Source organism: Canis lupus, chromosome 1 (assembly GCF_011100685.1).
Source record: "Canis lupus familiaris isolate Mischka breed German Shepherd chromosome 1, alternate assembly UU_Cfam_GSD_1.0, whole genome shotgun sequence".
NCBI classification, from domain to species: domain Eukaryota; kingdom Metazoa; phylum Chordata; class Mammalia; order Carnivora; family Canidae; genus Canis; species Canis lupus.
Window position 1 is genome coordinate 35899509 of NC_049222.1, and position 18831 is coordinate 35918339.

An 18831-nucleotide genomic window follows, 5' to 3' on the forward strand; every position below is an offset into this window, starting at 1 on the left:
AACACCTCAGAGTTACCTGTAACTCTGACTAGACTGACATGTGTTCCAAGGCCATCCTTAAGCAGTGGCTCAAAGATACTTAATATAATCTCAAGGCTGCAGGAGAGGCACTTCTAAGGGGTACCCTACAGTGCAGCAGTGTTGTTCAGAACCGTTTTATACTAGAGGCTTCTTGGAAGCTAAGTCTGGGGTTAAATAAAAATATCCTTCAAATAGTATATTCCCATGTTCCAGAAGATGATTGAGGATTTGACGGCTGCATGGTGGTGAAGCTGTATATTGGCCTTGAGGTGCCGCCAGCAGGTCTAGGAGGCATCTTGTTATATCTGAGTGAGTCTGTAACTGGGCTTCTATACTTGAAAATGGTGATGTAAACACTTGCTATGCAGAGTTGTTTAAAAAGTCAAGTTAGACAATATATGTAAAGAGCTTAGAGCAATGACTGCCCCACAGTGACCACCTAGTGCATTATTTTATTACCATTTTAAGTACTCTGAAAGCCCAATTTTATGAGATCTGAAGCCTCTTGACAATCTGGTGCAGTAAGATGGAGATGGCAGTAGTAGGAAGTGATCCTGTGTCATCGCCCCACGGATGCCTCCACATCCGGCAGAAGAGAAGTTCCCCTTCTTTCCCCGCCTGAGCGGGCAGCAGCTGAGGCACTGCCTGCGCCTGGCCGTCGTGCTCCTGCGGGGAGCCAGGCCTCGTGCTCAGCAGGAGGGACCCCGCGAGGCTGGGACCTCCCGATGTTAGGTGGCCACGTGAGCAGGATGCCGAGCCACCGGCTGTCAGCCTGGGGCTCTCGGGGTCGGTCGATGCGCTGGGCTGGACCCCAGGCCAGGGCCAGGCCCCCGGGGACCACCCGGGTTGGAGGAGGCGGCGGGGCCGGTGAGGAGCCGGTCGGGGCGGTCCCCCGGTCAGGTGCACTCGAGCCGTCCGCAGGACGATGGAAGCTCTTGGTCAGAGACAGCCGCCTGCACCCTAGGCGCACGGACGTGGCTGCCAGGTGGAGCTGTCCCCAGGCTCCCCGACGCTGCAGGACGCCCAGGCCTTGGCTCTGTGGAGGATTCGAGGTCCCGCGTGGTGGGGAATGGCAGCCCGGAGGTGACGGGACAAACCGAGTCTCCCGTGCACGGAATGGAGGGAGAGCGTTGCAGCAACAGTGCAGAGAAGGTAAAGGTCCAGGAGCACAGGCGGGTCGTGGGGACGCCGGCGGCCCTCGGTGCCTCGGAGGCGGTGCAGCAGCAGGTGCGGGGCGCGCAGCCGGCGGGGAGGCCGCTGCACACTCCCTGCCTCCGCCGCGGCGCCGGACACACGCCGCTTTCTCCGAAGCTTCCTTCCCGCGCCGCTGGCGAGGAGGGGCGGCCCGCAGGCCCGCGGGTCCAAGCACCCGGCAGCTGCCCGCGCAACTCACTCCCCCGAGATTTAGTCTCTTTCGAATAAAACAAACCAAACCCCACCCGCTGGGCCCCCGCCCTGCACCCCGGGCCCCCCGCGCCTCCCAAACGCGCCGCTAACAGCCGCCAAGTTGACGCGCGTGTTTGTTTCCCGCGCCCGCGCACGCCGAAACCGAAAGCAGGGGCGGCGGCGCGGGGGTGCGGCCCGGATCGGAGCGAGCCTCGCCGCGAGCCTCGGAGCGCCGGCCCCGGCTGCAGTTGCCCTCGCTGCCGCCGCGGGCCGGGGGCAACAGTGAGCTGCGGCGGCGGCGGCGGCGGCGGCGGCGGCGGGAAACCGAGGCTCCGGCGGGGAGGTCGCTCCAGCTCGGCAGGCGAAAACCGGGGAGGCGGCAGCGAAGGATCCTCAGAAATTCTTGAGGGAGGGAGCGAGGACGATGGGATACAGCTTGTAGGAAGAGCGAAAAGCAGACCGTTCGCCTGTACCAGGATGGCCGAGTGGTTAAGGCGTTGGACTTAAGATCCAATGGACAATGTCCGCGTGGGTTCGAACCCCACTCCTGGTAGATGTTTGGTTTTGCTTTTTTTTTTTCACCTAAACTTCTCATTTGCTTTTTGAACATAAATTTCACCGGGCACGCCACGCCTCGGGCCCCAGGATTCCGCCTTCTTGCTGGCAGAGACGCACCCTGTCCCCCCACCCCCGCGACGCGAACACGCCGCGCGGCCTCGCTTCCCGCGGGCGGGAGACGACGCGGCGGTCGGGTTGCGCGAGGGCGGGCCGCGGACTGGGGCGGGCGGGCGTCTCCCCGGCCAGGGCCGCGCGGCGCCAACGGCTCCCGGGGCCGAGCCCGGGTGGGGACTGGGGCGCGCGGGCCCGGCCAGGCTTCCCCGCGGACGAGCGGGCGCCGGGCCGGGCCGGGCGGGGCGGGCGGGCGCCCCTGAGCTGCAAGCCTCGCTCCAGGCCTAGAAAGCTGCTCCTGCAGAAAAGGCAAAGATCAATCTCGACCTTTTTCCTTTTCGCTAAAATTAATTGTGCGCGCGCGGTTCTTCCATTAGCTCCTTGAAGGCGGAGACAGTATGCATGCATCACAGCTCTAAGATGGACTCTAACTTGTATTCCGTTTACAATTTTAGAATACTAATGGCATGGTCTAGTCTTTATATATATATATATATATATATATATATATATATATATATATATATATATATATATTTCTTCAATATGAAAATAATCTAAAACCTAGAGGAAAAAGTTGCAATTACAGTGCAAAGAACAGTTTAAAAAAAAAATCATTTGACAGTAAGATGCCGACTAGATGCTCCAATAAAACTATTAAAATCAGGAAGTTAACGTTGATAATTTACTACATCTAGTGTTTAAACCGCATTCAATCACCAGTTGTCGTTTGTAGTAAAAAGCTCCTGTTCAGTATAATGTGTTGCATTTACTTGTCACATGTCTTTAGGCTTCTTCAATCTCTGACAATTTCTCAGCGTCTCCTGACTTTCATGATCTTGACACTTCCGAAGATAAATAGGCCAATCATTTTGTAGGATGTCCCATTGTTAATTTGGGTTTGTTTGATGTGATTCAGATTGAGTTTCTGTAGCAAGAGTATCACAGAAGTATCACATTGCATCTTCTCAGGTAGAGTAGTTTTGATGTGTCCTGTTAACGGACTTAATTCACCTGATTAAGCCTCTGCGGAGTCTTCACCACGATAAATTCACTCATTTTCCCTTTGTGATTAATACATAATTGGGGGGAAAGTGCTTTGAGGCTATATAAATATCCTATTACTAGTCAAACTTTCCATTTTATGCAGCTATTTAAAGGATCATAAGCAATCTAAGTGTGCACTCATGCTATCCTATTTGAATAAATGGTTACAATCCATGCTGTATTTGATGCTCAAAGTGTCCCAGATTGGCCAGTGGGAATCCATTCAAGCTTAATTTTGACGTGTCTCCATCATTTTTTAGCACTTCCTTACCTCCTAGACCAAGATATTCCATGCTTACCTTGTATTTGCTGTGACCCAGCCCTAGAATCAGCCATTAGAAACCTAGACCTCAGTGTTGGTGTGATCATTCTTTTGATATGTTATTGTTCCCAGGCCCTCTGAGTGGACAGAATTAGGGAGCCTGTGTCGACCTGTACACATCTATATTTATCTACTCTCCATTTATACTTATATCCAGGAATTTATAACAATATCTCCAATTCTCATGCATCGCTACAGATTTTTAGTTTTTCTATCCATAATTGTCATTCCCTAAATTTGCCAATCTAAAATTTATTTACCTTGCTTGAGCCTATACAATGGCTTTAGAATTGAATTGTTCAAGAAGGGAAGGGAAGAAAAGAGGAAAAGAAAGAGTGTCTGAGTAGTTTGGAAATGAGCACCCTGCCAGCATCTGAGAACTGGCTATGAGCCAGTCACTGTTAGACATTTGGGATGTGCAGATAAATAACCTAGCATCTGTCTCAAGGAGCTCAGTTAGTGAGGGATAGATTTCAATGAATCACATAATGACAAAATATGAATTATGTCCAAGAGGCTAAAAGACCAGTGTGAGAATTCCTAAGTCTTTCCTAGAGAGGCAGCTTTAGTTGGGAACTAAAGAAAGGGAAGTAGGGCTCTGGGAGGGGAGGGAGAGAGGTACAGGTGGGGTAAGCCATCTTGAAACCAAGCTAAGTATGGTCTCTGCACGAAAGGATTCAAAACAAGAAGCAACCTGATTAGTGTTGCATTTGGAAGTTTCTCTAGCGACACAGACACTCTCGGTCCATCTATATAGGTTTGGAAGAAGGGGGAATATTGAATCAGAAGGAAATATTTTTGGGTGAAGACTATCTAATACACTCAATAGCCAGTTCAACCGAGTTCAGTGTACCTCCCTCTTTCTCCTTAAAGGCCAAACAAGAGAAAAAACCATATTGATTTGAAGCCTTTCCAGCCTGAACTTAGGGGCTTGTGCTATTTAAGTATTCTTATTACTATGTCCAAGTGCAAATGTGGAACAGTACTACCAAGAACAGGCAAAGAGTAGTGTGGAGTTTTACTTTGTTTCTTTAAAAACTATATTGTAAATTAAGCTTCTAGTTTGTATTAACCAGTTACTGTGCATTAGAGATGGTAAAAGACTCATAAGTATTCTTGAGATTGCTGAAATTCGGCCAGGTTACTCTGAGATGCCACAAAGAGGGGTGAAATGATGTCTGAAGACTGCTGGCTCAGAAACAAGAGAATCTCTAAGATAGACATTGAATTCCAAGTTTTCCATTGATTAGTATGTAGGGACTACTTAACCACAGTCTTCACACACCAAATTAAGTGGAATCTTTCGCTTTACTCTTTCCTTCTCTACCTAATGTATTATGATCAGCAGGATTCCCTAACTGAATTTTGATTTACTGCAGCAAACATTAAGGATCCGATTCAATTTATAAAAGTTCAAATCATGTGGTGACTGAGTAGAAAGAACCCAGGCTTTGGGCAACACAGGTTTACCAATTTTCTCAGGTTACTAGTCTTCCTTTTCTCAGTTATAAAGAGGAAAATAATACTTACCCCACTGAATGTTTGTAAGGCTGAATCGACTATGATAATGCCTTCTTTGTGATAATAAGAAATATTAATAATATTATTAATATTAACTAATATTGGTCTCATAATAATGCCTCCTCACAAAAGCAGATGTTTCATACCTCTGAGTTCTCGTCCCCTCTGTGGGAAATACAGAATAACTACACTGTCCAAGTCGGAAGAAATCTTACCTTGCACGTAAAGATCACTTCGCGATTTTTCAAAACACTCTTACATTCACAATCTTCCTTGAGAGGCAGTTTTATGCAGGATCCATTGTACCTATGGGGTAGATACACTTATACACCATCTTCTTCAACAAATGTAAAAAGTAATGTTTTCTTTCACTCAAAATTATAGAGAGCTAGGAACATCAGTAGTTCTTAAAGATTGAAATCCTGTCCTAAAACGTAGCAGAATCTTTACTTTCCCATGAAAGTAGACCTGTTATATTAAACTCTTTATTTTTAAAAATTCTTAGAAGATTTTGAATTTGAATCATTTGTAGGTATACCACCACTAAGTGTAGACTGAGTTTCCAATAATTATTTGGACAATAAGAAATTAAGTCACTAGTTAATTAGAATTATAAATTATGAGTATGGATTGTAAGGCTTCTCTTTGTGAGTTTGAATTGGTTGTAAGTCATTCAAAATTATTTGATTATTTTCTGTTGGGCTTCTTTACAGAGAACTCTGTGGAAGACTGTTGCGAATGCATTTAAACAGTGACACCTACTGGTTAATTTGAGGCAAATATATGTGTTAAATTGCCTTATACGGACTATAAAATCCTGAAAAATTGTTCCTATGTCAACTATGTGTAGGAGCACATCAAGGCTATGTCTTACGCAGCCACTATTTTGACTTTCTTTTTTCTCTTTTAGTCATTGATGATAAATCTGCCATTGAAAAGATTACTAAGTCACTGACACAATTTGCACGGGCCATTATTTAAATTGTATGAACAGGGCCCTTATCTCATCATATCCATCATCTTTGTTTCAATTTTTTTTTTCAAACTCGGAAACTGTGAAGTTGAATAGAGATTTGGGTTAGCCACTAACTTGAAAACACAGAAACCACGCCCCGTTTGAGAAATCCTGAACAAGGAGCTTTCTTTGTCCTTTGTACCAAGTTGGAATTTGGAGATCTTAATTAGTCATTTTGTATTATATCTTGCTTTTAGGTACAATTGCAGCTAATTAATGAACAACTTGAATGCACATCGCACATTTGCTAATCGTTCAAGTGAGATAAATGATAATGCCTCTAGCCTTCATGAGTCTGTTCGGTTACAAAGATGCCAGGTAGGAGTCAGGGAACATAATTCCAGGTTCCTTACATCTACACTATTGCCAGAAAGAAGGTCATTGTGAACCACATGGTTGATTTGTGAACTACTTGGTCTCATTTTCATCTAAATAGATTTTGATGTCTCTGAACCACTTATTGGAATACCTGGCAGAGAAGCAGTGATTTAACTGGGTCATTACTCAGGTGGAAACTGCCTCAAAGAGTGTCTATAGCAAATCATATACATTGTAGAAATGCCTGTGGAATAAATGAACAACTTTGAAATCCACTGACTATACTTCACACTTCATCTGTTTATTGTACACATTAATTCTCATTTAGGGGGGAGGAGCAAGATGGCGGAAGAGCAGGGTCTCCAAATCACCTGTCTCCACCAAACTACCTAGAAAACCTTCAAATTATCCTGAAAATCTATGAATTCGGCCTGAGATTTAAAGAGAGACCAGCTGGAATGCTACAGTGAGAAGAGTTCGGGCTTCTATCAAGGTAGGAAGACGGGGAAAAAGAAATAAAGGAACAAAGGCCTCCAAGGGGGAGGGGCCCCGCGAGGAGCCGGGCTGAGGCCGGGGCGAGTGTCCCCAGGACAGGAGAGCCCCGTCCCGGAGACGCAGGAGCTGCACCGAACCTGCCCGGGCGGAAAGGGGCTCGCGGGGAGTTGGAGCAGGAACCAGGAGGGCGAGGATCTCCTCGGGCTCCCGGGGACACTAACAGAGCAACTGCGCCCCGGGAGAGTGCGCCGAGCTCCCTAAGGGCTGCAGCGCGCACGGCGGGACCCGGCGGGACCCGGAGCAGCTGAAGGGGCTCGGGCGGCGGCTCCGCGGAGGGGGCTGCGCGGCCCCGGGAGCAGCTCGGAGGGGCTCGGGCAGAGGAAGAGGCTCCGTGCAGAGGGGGCTGCGCGGTTCCAGGAGCAGCTCGGAGGGGCTTGGGCGGCAGCTCCGCGGAGGGGGCTGCGCGGCCCGGGAGCGCGAATCCACCAGCGCAGGCTCCGGAGCACAGGGCGCCGGGACACAGCCCAGGATCCCGCCTCCCCCGGGACAGGCAGAGGCCGGGAGGGCCCAGGACAGCGAGGACGCTCCTGCCCCAGCTGAGCAGATCAGCGGCCCCGCCCCGGAGCCTCCAGGCCCTGCAGACGGAGAGCTCTGGAGTTACTGCGGGGGCTGAATCCAGGTTTCCAGAGCTGCCCCGCCACGGGGGCTGTTCCTCCTGCGGCCTCACGGGGTAAACAACCCCCACCGAGCCCTGCACCAGGCAGGGGCACAGCAGCTCCCCCAACTGCTAACACCTGAAAATCAGCACAACAGGCCCCTCCCCCAGAACACCAGCTAGACGGACAACTTCCAGGAGAAGCCAAGGGACTTAAAGTACACAGAATCAGAAGATACTCCCCGGTGGTTCTTTTTTTGTTTGTTTGTTTTTGTTTTTGTTTTGTTTTGCTTTTTGATTTGTTTCCTTCCCCCACCCCCTTTTTTTCTCCTTCCTTTTTCTTTCTCTTTTTCTTTTTTTTTTTTTTTTTTTTTCGTTTTTTCTTTTTCTTCCCTTTTTTTTTCTCTTTCTCTTTTCTTTCCTTCTTTCTCTCCTCTCTTTTTCTCTTTTTCCCAATACAACTTGCTTTTGGCCACTCTGCACTGAGCAAAATGACCAGAAGGAAAACCTCACCTCAAAAGAAAGATTCAGAAACAGTCCTCTCTCCCACAGAGTTACAAAATCTGGATTACAATTCAATGTCAGAAAGCCAATTCAGAAGCACTATTATACAGCTACTGGTGGCTCTAGAAAAAAGTATAAAGGACTCAAGAGACTTCATGACTGCAGAATTTAGAGCTAATCAGGCAGAAATTAAAAACCAATTGAATGAGATGCAATCCAAACTAGAAGTCCTAACGACGAGGGTTAACGAGGTGGAAGAACGAGTGAGTGACCTAGAAGACAAGTTGACAGCAAAGAGGGAAACTGAGGAAAAAAGAGACAAACAATTAAAAGACCATGAAGATAGATTAAGGGAAATAAACGACAGCCTGAGGAAGAAAAACCTACGTTTAATTGGGGTTCCCGAGGGCGCCGAAAGGGACAGAGGGCCAGAATATGTATTTGAACAAATTCTAGCTGAAAACTTTCCTAATCTGGGAAGGGAAACAGGCATTCAGATCCAGGAAATAGAGAGATCCCCCCCTAAAATCAATAAAAACCGTTCAACACCTCGACATTTAATTGTGAAGCTTGCAAATTCCAAAGATAAGGAGAAGATCCTTAAAGCAGCAAGAGACAAGAAATCCCTGACTTTTATGGGGAGGAGTATTAGGGTAACAGCAGACCTCTCCACAGAGACCTGGCAGGCCAGAAAGGGCTGGCAGGATATATTCAGGGTCCTAAATGAGAAGAACATGCAACCAAGAATACTTTATCCAGCAAGGCTCTCATTCAAAATGGAAGGAGAGATAAAGAGCTTCCAAGACAGGCAGCAACTAAAAGAATATGTGACCTCCAAACCAGCTCTGCAAGAAATTTTAAGGGGGCCTCTTAAAATTCCCCTTTAAGAAGAAGTTCAGTGGAACAGTCCACAAAAACAAAGACTGAATAGATATCATGATGACACTAAACTCATATCTCTCAATAGTAACTCTGAATGTGAACGGGCTTAATGACCCCATCAAAAGGCGCAGGGTTTCAGACTGGATAAAAAAGCAGGACCCATCTATTTGCTGTCTACAAGAGACTCATTTTAGACAGAAGGACACCTACAGCCTGAAAATAAAAGGTTGGAGAACCATTTACCATTCGAATGGTCCTCAAAAGAAAGCAGGGGTAGCCATCCTTATATCAGATAAACTAAAATTTACCCCAAAGACTGTAGTGAGAGATGAAGAGGGACACTATATCATACTTAAAGGATCTATTCAACAAGAGGACTTAACAATCTTCAATATATATGCTCCAAATGTGGGAGCTGCCAAATATATAAATCGATTATTAACCAAAGTGAAGAAATACTTAGATAATAATACACTTATACTTGGTGACTTCAATCTAGCTCTTTCTATACTCGATAGGTCTTCTAAGCAAAACATCTCCAAAGAAACGAGAGCTTTAAATGATACACTGGACCAGATGGATTTCACAGATATCTACAGAACTTTACATCCAAACTCAACTGAATACACATTCTTCTCAAGCGCACATGGAACTTTCTCCAGAATAGACCACATATTGGGTCACAAATCGGGTCTGAACCGATACCAAAAGATTCGGATTGTCCCCTGCATATTCTCGGACCATAATGCCTTGAAATTAGAACTAAATCACAACAAGAAGTTTGGAAGGACCTCAAACACATGGAGGTTAAGGACCATCCTGCTAAAAGATAAAAGGGTCAACCAGGAAATTAAGGAAGAATTAAAAAGATTCATGGAAACTAATGAGAATGAAGATACAACTGTTCAAAATCTTTGGGATGCAGCAAAAGCAGTCCTAAGGGGGAAATACATCGCAATACAAGCATCCATTCAAAAACTGGAAAGAACTCAAATACAAAAGCTAACCTTACACATAAAGGAGCTAGAGAAAAAACAGCAAATAGATCCTACACCCAAGAGAAGAAGGGAGCTAATAAAGATTCGAGCAGAACTCAACGAAATCGAGACCAGAAGAACTGTGGAACAGATCAACAGAACCAGGAGTTGGTTCTTTGAAAGAATTAATAAGATAGATAAACCATTAGCCAGCCTTATTAAAAAGAAGAGAGAGAAGACTCAAATTAATAAAATCATGAATGAGAAAGGAGAGATCACTACCAACACCAAGGAAATACAAACGATTTTAAAAACCTATTATGAACAGCTATACGCCAATAAATTAGGCAATCTAGAAGAAATGGACGCATTCCTGGAAAGCCACAAACTACCAAAACTGGAACAGGAAGAAATAGAAAACCTGAACAGGCCAATAACCAGGGAGGAAATTGAAGCAGTCATCAAAAACCTCCCAAGACACAAGAGTCCAGGGCCAGATGGCTTCCCAGGAGAATTTTATCAAACGTTTAAAGAAGAAATCATACCTATTCTCCTAAAGCTGTTTGGAAAGATAGAAAGAGATGGAGTACTTCCAAATTCGTTCTATGAAGCCAGCATCACCTTAATTCCAAAGCCAGACAAAGACCCCGCCAAAAAGGAGAATTACAGACCAATATCCCTGATGAACATGGATGCAAAAATTCTCAACAAGATACTGGCCAATAGGATCCAACAGTACATTAAGAAAATTATTCACCATGACCAAGTAGGATTTATCCCTGGGACACAAGGCTGGTTCAACACCCGTAAAACAATCAATGTGATTCATCATATCAGCAAGAGAAAAACCAAGAACCATATGATCCTCTCATTGGATGCAGAGAAAGCATTTGACAAAATACAGCATCCATTCCTGATCAAAACTCTTCAGAGTGTAGGGATAGAGGGAACATTCCTTGACATCTTAAAAGCCATCTATGAAAAGCCCACAGCAAATATCATTCTCAATGGGGAAGCACTGGGAGCCTTTCCCCTAAGATCAGGAACAAGACAGGGATGTCCACTCTCACCACTGCTATTCAACATAGTACTGGAAGTCCTAGCCTCAGCAATCAGACAACAAAAAGACATTAAAGGCATTCAAATTGGCAAAGAAGAAGTCAAACTCTCCCTCTTCGCCGATGACATGATACTCTACATAGAAAACCCAAAAGTCTCCACCCCAAGATTGCTAGAACTCATACAGCAATTCGGTAGCGTGGCAGGATACAAAATCAATGCCCAGAAGTCAGTGGCATTTCTATACACTAACAATGAGACTGAAGAAAGAGAAATTAAGGAGTCAATCCCATTTACAATTGCACCCAAAAGCATAAGATACCTAGGAATAAACCTCACCAAAGATGTAAAGGATCTATACCCTCAAAACTATAGAACACTTCTGAAAGAAATTGAGGAAGACACAAAGAGATGGAAAAATATTCCATGCTCATGGATTGGCAGAATCAATATTGTGAAAATGTCAATGTTACCCAGGGCAATATACACGTTTAATGCAATCCCTATCAAAATACCATGGACTTTCTTCAGAGAGTTAGAACAAATTATTTTAAGATTTGTGTGGAATCAGAAAAGACCCCGAATAGCCAGGGGAATTTTAAAAAAGAAAACCATATCTGGGGGCATCACAATGCCAGATTTCAGGTTGTACTACAAAGCTGTGGTCATCAAGACAGTGTGGTACTGGCACAAAAACAGACACATAGATCAGTGGAACAGAATAGAGAATCCAGAAGTGGACCCTGAACTTTATGGGCAACTAATATTCGATAAAGGAGGAAAGACTATCCATTGGAAGAAAGACAGTCTCTTCAATAAATGGTGCTGGGAAAATTGGACATCCACATGCAGAAGAATGAAACTAGACCACTCTCTTTCACCATACACAAAGATAAACTCAAAATGGATGAAAGATCTAAATGTGAGACAAGATTCCATCAAAATCCTAGAGAAGAACACAGGCAACACCCTTTTTGAACTCGGCCATAGTAACTTCTTGCAAGATACATCCACGAAGGCAAAAGAAACAAAAGCAAAAATGAACTATTGGGACTTCATCAAGATAAGAAGCTTTTGCACAGCAAAGGATACAGTCAACAAAACTCAAAGACAACCTACAGAATGGGAGAAGATATTTGCAAATGACATATCAGATAAAGGGCTAGTTTCCAAGATCTATAAAGAACTTATTAAACTCAACACCAAAGAAACAAACAATCCAATCATGAAATGGGCAAAAGACATGAACAGAAATCTCACAGAAGAAGACATAGACATGGCCAACATGCACATGAGAAAATGCTCTGCATCACTTGCCATCAGGGAAATACAAATCAAAACCACAATGAGATACCACCTCACACCAGTGAGAATGGGAAAAATTAACAAGGCAGGAAACAACAAATGTTGGAGAGGATGCGGAGAAAAGGGAACCCTCTTACACTGTTGGTGGGAATGTGAACTGGTGCAGCCACTCTGGAAAACTGTGTGGAGGTTCCTCAAACAGTTAAAAATATACCTGCCCTACGACCCAGCAATTGCACTGTTGGGGATTTACCCCAAAGATACAAATGCAATGAAACGCCGGGACACCTGCACCCCGATGTTTCTAGCAGCAATGGCCACGATAGCCAAACTGTGGAAGGAGCCTCGGTGTCCAACGAAAGATGAATGGATAAAGAAGATGTGGTTTATGTATACAATGGAATATTACTCAGCTATTAGAAATGACAAATACCCACCATTTGCTTCAACGTGGATGGAACTGGAGGGTATTATGCTGAGTGAAGTAAGTCAATTGGAGAAGGACAAACATTATATGTTCTCATTCATTTGGGGAATATAAATAATAGTGAAAGGGAAAATAAGGGAAGGGAGAAGAAATGTGTGGGAAATATCAGAAAGGGAGACAGAACATAAAGACTGCTAACTCTGGGAAACGAACTAGGGGTGGTAGAAGGGGAGGAGGGCGGGGGGTGGGAGTGAATGGGTGACGGGCACTGGGTGTTATTCTGTATGTTAGTAAATTGAACACCAATAAAAAAAAAAAAAAAAATTCTCATTTAGGATGTGTGTTTTAAAATGTATTCTGGATTTGTTTTAGTTAAGTGTAAGACACATAAACACAGAAATGACTGACATAAGGGAACACTTTTTTATACTTACAAATCTCTAGAAACAAGAGTCATGGCATGCCATGTAGGGGCACATACATGAGGGATGTGTCAAGAAGCAGAGGAAGCAAAGGGCAAAGCATGGACAAAAACCTTTTATAGTGGTTTTCACAAGAAGGAATGGGTGAGGCAGGGTAAGCCGGCTTAGGTTTTGGTAGTTTGAATAATTTCAGTAGGCTCTGCGGTGTAGGGACTTTCTGAGTTGTCTAGCATCCCTAGGAATTAGCTAACCCAGAGAGGGGCAGTACCTCCCTGATCAGCAAAGGCCTAGATGCCAGAATGTCAGAATATGGAAAATAGGAAAATATAGTTAATTGAGTATGGGTTCAGGCATTCTCACACTTCTTTTTCTTCTCTTTCTCCTTCTTTTGCAGCTAGAGTGGGTCTCATCTGATTAGAAGAATCAGGATCCAGAAGCCCAAAGAGGCAAACACGTAAGTGGTTTTTGAATCATTCCTATCTGGGTAGGCTATATACACTGTACTTGTGCAATTCTCATCTCAAATTTATCTTTGGGTTTAGATTATCTTTTCGGCCATTTTATTCATGGCTGTAGTATAGTGAAGCTCACAAATTACTGAAAAAGGTAACTTTTTAAATTGTACTGAAAAGATGGATTATTAAGAAGTGTGTTGAATATTTGTCTCAATTCTATAATCTTCTTTGTACATAAATACAGAAGTATGTGCATTTGTGAACTACACAGAATAGGTCCTAAGAGGCAATGCAGAGCTGTGACTAGAAGTCAGCCAGCCCAAGTTTCAACCCCAGCTCCAACCCTGATGAGCAGTGTGACTTTGGACTGGTTATTCACCTTTGCCACATCTTTGTTTTCTCATCTGTAAAATGGGGGTGATAGTAGAAGTACCTATCAAGTGATTTCTTGTGAGAGTTAAATGTGCTGTTGACAGAATGCTTAGAAATTGCCTGGCATTTGGATGATCAATTAGAATAAACTATTGCTATACTTTAGGGATTCTGATATAGTGTACCTATAGATTGACTATGAGACCAGTTTGATTCTGCTTTGGAAATACATTGTATTTGCCATAACAGTTGCAGTAAAGTGAGATTGTTAGCAAACGACACGATTTTTTTTTTTTTAAGGGAGATAGAGTGTAGGCACATGTGCATGAGGTGCAGAGAGGCAGAGGGTGAGGGAGAGAGAGAATCCTAAGCAGGCTCTGTGCCCATCACAGACTCAGCACTCGGCTTAATTTCACGACTCTGAGATCATAACCCGAACCAAAATCAAGTCAGATGCTTAATTGGCCCACCCAGGCATCTCAAAAAATGCTATTTTTAAAAGACATGAAATTTGGGAGAAGGGCATAGATTGCATTTTTCATTTTGTTCACTAAACTTTTTTTCCCATTTAAAAGTCTTTTTTAAATGCCTAACTTTCCATCAACAATCTTTTCTTAAATAAAAATGGGTAATGCCTTGAATAAATTTTATGTTCAAAAAATAGCACAGAGTTCTAAACTCTAACTTTTCAAATTCATGATAAGTGAGCTTATTGTTTCCCCCTGGGTGTCACACCCACTGGGTTAGTCACAAACAGCTATATTAAGGATGTTGTTCACATTTTTTAAATGCTAACATTCTGGCCCACCCAGTTCTGCTTCAATTTTCAATGCAACCTGACTTATTTTTTTTTAATTTCACATAAAGAAAAATAAAGACCCCTATTACTCAGAAGATGTTTAAAAGAATATGTAATGTCATGCTTTTAAGTGTGGCAAAGTGCTTCATACAATATAGACTGACCTTGGAGTCTATGATTATGCAGAAGAATCCTTTTACTATGATTCAGTACAATGCCTAATTCTACTAGTACACCACAAAGAACAACACATAGAAGGATACATGGAACCAAAATGAAATTTTTAAATGGCTTAATGAGTTGAAATGACACAGTTATATACTAATTGTATCAATTTCTTTTTTTAAAGATTTTATTTATTTACTCATGAGAGACAGAGAGAGACAGAGAGAGAGAGAGGCAGAGACACAGGCAGAGGGAGAAGCAGGCTCCATACAGGGAGCCCGACATGGGACTCGATCCCGAGTCTCAGGATCATGCCCTGGACCGAAGGCAGCGCTAAACTGCTGAGCCACCCGTGCTGCCCGAATCAGTCAATTTCTTTAATGCTGACTTTAGTCTCTGAGGAGGTATCCTCAGACCAAAGTAGGATGAGGATGAAGTTGGATAATTTGAGGTAGAGAGCCTCGGGTAGATTTGGAGTGAAGCAGATGTTTCCCAGTGGATTTCTCTGTTTTGCTTCTACATCTCTGTGCCATAAGCCAGTCTAATGCCTGCTTAGAAAACACACAGCTACTGCTGCCTTTTGCCCATGTTTTCAAAATGTCTAGGAAAGTCTTGTAGAGAAACACCAGCACTGAGAGATGGGCAAACTCTAGTTCTAACTGAACAATTCATTCATTCATTCATTCATTCATTCATTCATTCAGTATTTTTTAAGTGATTAGAATGGACAATTCTCTGCTGGTTGCTCAGATTGGTTATGAATAAGAAAGACAAGGTCTTGTCCTCATAGATCTTACATTTAGGGAATACAGGCACCAAACAACTAATCATAATGTTAATTGTTTTCCCAGTCATAGTTTCCCTCCTAGAAGTGTGGGCACAGTTTGGAGCAGGAGAGGAGAAGCGAAGGCCTTTCACAGAACAGAAAAAATGTGAATGGATAGTAGCCATCTGCCCTTTGCCAGAAGAGAGCCTGAATTCAGCCCACAGACAAAGAAAGTGAGAGAAAGATGAGAGAGGGAGGGAAAGAAGAGGGGAGGAAGAAATAAAGACAGAGGATGAGCTAGAGGGAGGAGAAACAGACAGACAAAAAACCCAAGGCCTCAACCAATTTCCTGGAGCCAGTGGTTCTAGAATCGGCTCCACACTTGTATTTCCAAGTTAAGACTATGAATTCCTCTTTTGTGTGGCTTCCTATTTGAAGCTAAAAGAGTCCTGTCCTGAATAGCATAGCTTTTAAATATTGATATAAAGTTGAGTACCTTCTTGAATAGCAAAGGAGTTTTAAAAAACTGTAGTATTTCAGAAGGGGAACAAGTGATGGCTTTATGACATTTAATCATGGGTTTGTTGACTATAAAAGTTGGAAGGGATTTACTTAGACAAAGCTTCCAGTGAAGCAGAAATAACCCACTGACCACTCCCTGGCAGAGGTAAACTAATCTCTAAACCAGTGGTCCTTAATAGTGATAGCACTAACCCTGGGGAGCTTCTGGAAGAATGTGGTGGCACTCTGAGCTTGTCATGTTAATTTGGAGGGAGGTTACTGTCACTGGGGAAGGGGAAGGGATGCTGGGCATGCTGCAGTGTGTGGAAGTCCCACATAATAAAGAATTATCCTTCATCCTGCAAGAGTTTGGACTGTCCATCAGAATACTCCTGTAGGTTAAAAGTCTGTTTGTCTGGACCTATAACCTAACTGCATCTTCTATGTTAAACACAAAATGTTTTTACAAGCTTTCAGTATGCAGTGAATTTTCCAAGTACCCAGCTACCATGTAAATCAAGGAAAAATGGTACTTCATTTTATTTAGAATTTCATCAAGAGCTGGTTTCCATGTTAGAAAACACATCACTCATAGCAGCAGCACTATTTGAGTATCTGTTATTTGATTCACTAACTCAACACGCCTGCATCAGAATACATGTATTGCTGTTGTATTCTTCATGATTTGTTGGGCTCTATCTTCTATGGTATGTCCATGCTCTAGCACCTACATATTGAGATATCCTATAGAACCAGATGTTTTCCACCTCCTCACTCATCAAGCTGGGCCTTTCATCCAGCCCTGGCTCATTTGTTCTCTTGTTGACATAGGCACAGCCTGCCTGCTCATGCCTCTTCTTGAAACATCTGCTTCCCACATTTACTGAAGCCAGGTGGGCAGGATTACATCACTTCAACCTCCTTGCATCAGTTGACTCAACAGGGCCAATTATGTTCTCTTTCAACCATTTGCAAGGATCCATAAGGTCATTTTCTGCTATGTGCACAGAGAAGCAACACGATCTGATGTGTAAAGAGATAAATGGATGAAGCACATGCAGAGAAAAGCAAAGATGAGTGACCATGTGTCCAAAGAGAGGAAAAAACACCAGTGAGCAGCTGCTTTGGTCCCCAGTGCATTTCCTAATGCAAGTTTGTGACTTCAGGAAGCCTGGATGAGTACTCTTCTGCTTGTACCTGTGATCGAATGGTCGCTGACACAAAAGGTTGCCTTTGACCTGGTCATATCAGTGTACCAACTCTTTAAGACCTGAAAGTCAGATAGAATGAGTCTTGAGCTACTCTAAGGTTTGAGTTTCTCCCTCTAACACTGCTGATTCACGTGTCTCTATGTTGAACTTATGTAATTGTTTTTTAAAAACTTTTATTTGGGGGATCCCTGGGTGGCTCAGTGGTTTAGCACTTGCCTTCAGCCCAGGGTGTGATCCTGGAGTCCCGGGATCGAGTCCTATGTCAGGCTCCCTACATGGAGCCTGCTTCTCCCTCTGCCTGTGTCTCTGCCTCTCTCCCACTCTGTGTCTCTCATGAATAAATAAACGAAATCTTTAAAAAAGTAAAAATAAAAACTTTTATTTGAAATTATTTAAAACTTTCTGAAAAGCTGTAGAAACAGTGCACCCTTTACTCAGACTCCCCACTCTGTCAGTTTGTCCTATTTCTGGTGATATTGACTTTTAAACTTAGATAAAATTATCTTGGCCAGGTTTTTCTCAACTGTGAAGCTAATTACTGAATATTTTGTGCTTCCACTCACTAGTATTAACTTCCATTGATAATTTGTATTTGAATCAATTATAACTATGATTTTTGCCAAATGGTGTTTTTTTCTATGTCCATCATTCCTTTTATGTTTCTTAGTTAGTGTTCTACTGTAAGATAGACGTTTCTCTTCTCCATCACATAGTAATTCAATTACTCAATATAAGCTCAGAGATTCCTATTTTATTCAATTGGTTATAATCCATACAGTCATTAAAATTTGGCTGTTCAAAATTTCCCGGATTTGGCCAATGGAACCCCTTTCAAGTTGGTCATCTCTTCTCCCTAACTCTCTCCATGCAGACCGGCCAAGAGGGTCCTGTGTACTTCCACTGGTCATACTGACCTGACATTATCCCCAACCCCGCACCATATCCATATCCCAGGTAACTATGACTCTAAATGCTGAATTCAACACAGCTGTTAATAGCCTTTATTTCAGCTATTCTTTTAGGTTATTGAGATCATTTCTGAACTTTGATTCTCCTCAAAGCATTCACTTTCCCTCCAACTTTTAAGCTACCCAAGTTTTTAATACATTTTTATTCAAGCCAATGATAAAATCTTGAATACAACAGGGGCTAAGACTTTCCTGCTCTTAGAGATACTTTTTTTCAGGTGGAATTGATACATTAATACATACTTTTTGTATGTTGTTGTTCAGCCAGCTCCAAACTTATGTTTAATGACTATCCAGTTTGCATTTGTTCATTGTGACCACAAGCGTATCTTGAGTTTTTTTCTAATAGTGTGCTGAAATTAAAGTGCATTCTGTCTATGTGTAGTGTAGTGACCTTATTAAAAAATACAATTATATTAGTTTGACCTAAGATGTAGTAAATGAACCCATGCTGACATTTATTGCTTATTGCCTTCTTATAAAAGGAGTTAAGTGGGATCCCTGGGTGGCGCAGCGGTTTGGCGCCTGCCTTTGGCCCAGGGCGCGATCCTGGAGACCCGGGATCGAAT

General features: G+C 43.3%; 1 long non-coding RNA gene and 1 other non-coding gene across 3 annotated transcripts; both read left to right on the plus strand.

The window, feature by feature from the left end:
• Positions 1–1682: 1682 nt before the first annotated feature.
• Positions 1683–17554, plus strand: LOC106558637. 2 transcript variants are annotated; one of them, XR_005353620.1, is made up of 4 exons: positions 1683–1957; positions 6179–6299; positions 13420–13479; positions 16915–17554. It is a non-coding gene; the product is annotated as an uncharacterized LOC106558637 (long non-coding RNA). The 2 variants fall into 2 exon arrangements; XR_005353619.1 differs by lacking the exon at positions 6179–6299.
• Positions 1879–1960, plus strand: TRNAL-UAA. Its single transcript has one exon. It is a non-coding gene; the product is annotated as a tRNA-Leu (tRNA).
• Positions 17555–18831: the final 1277 nt, after the last annotated feature.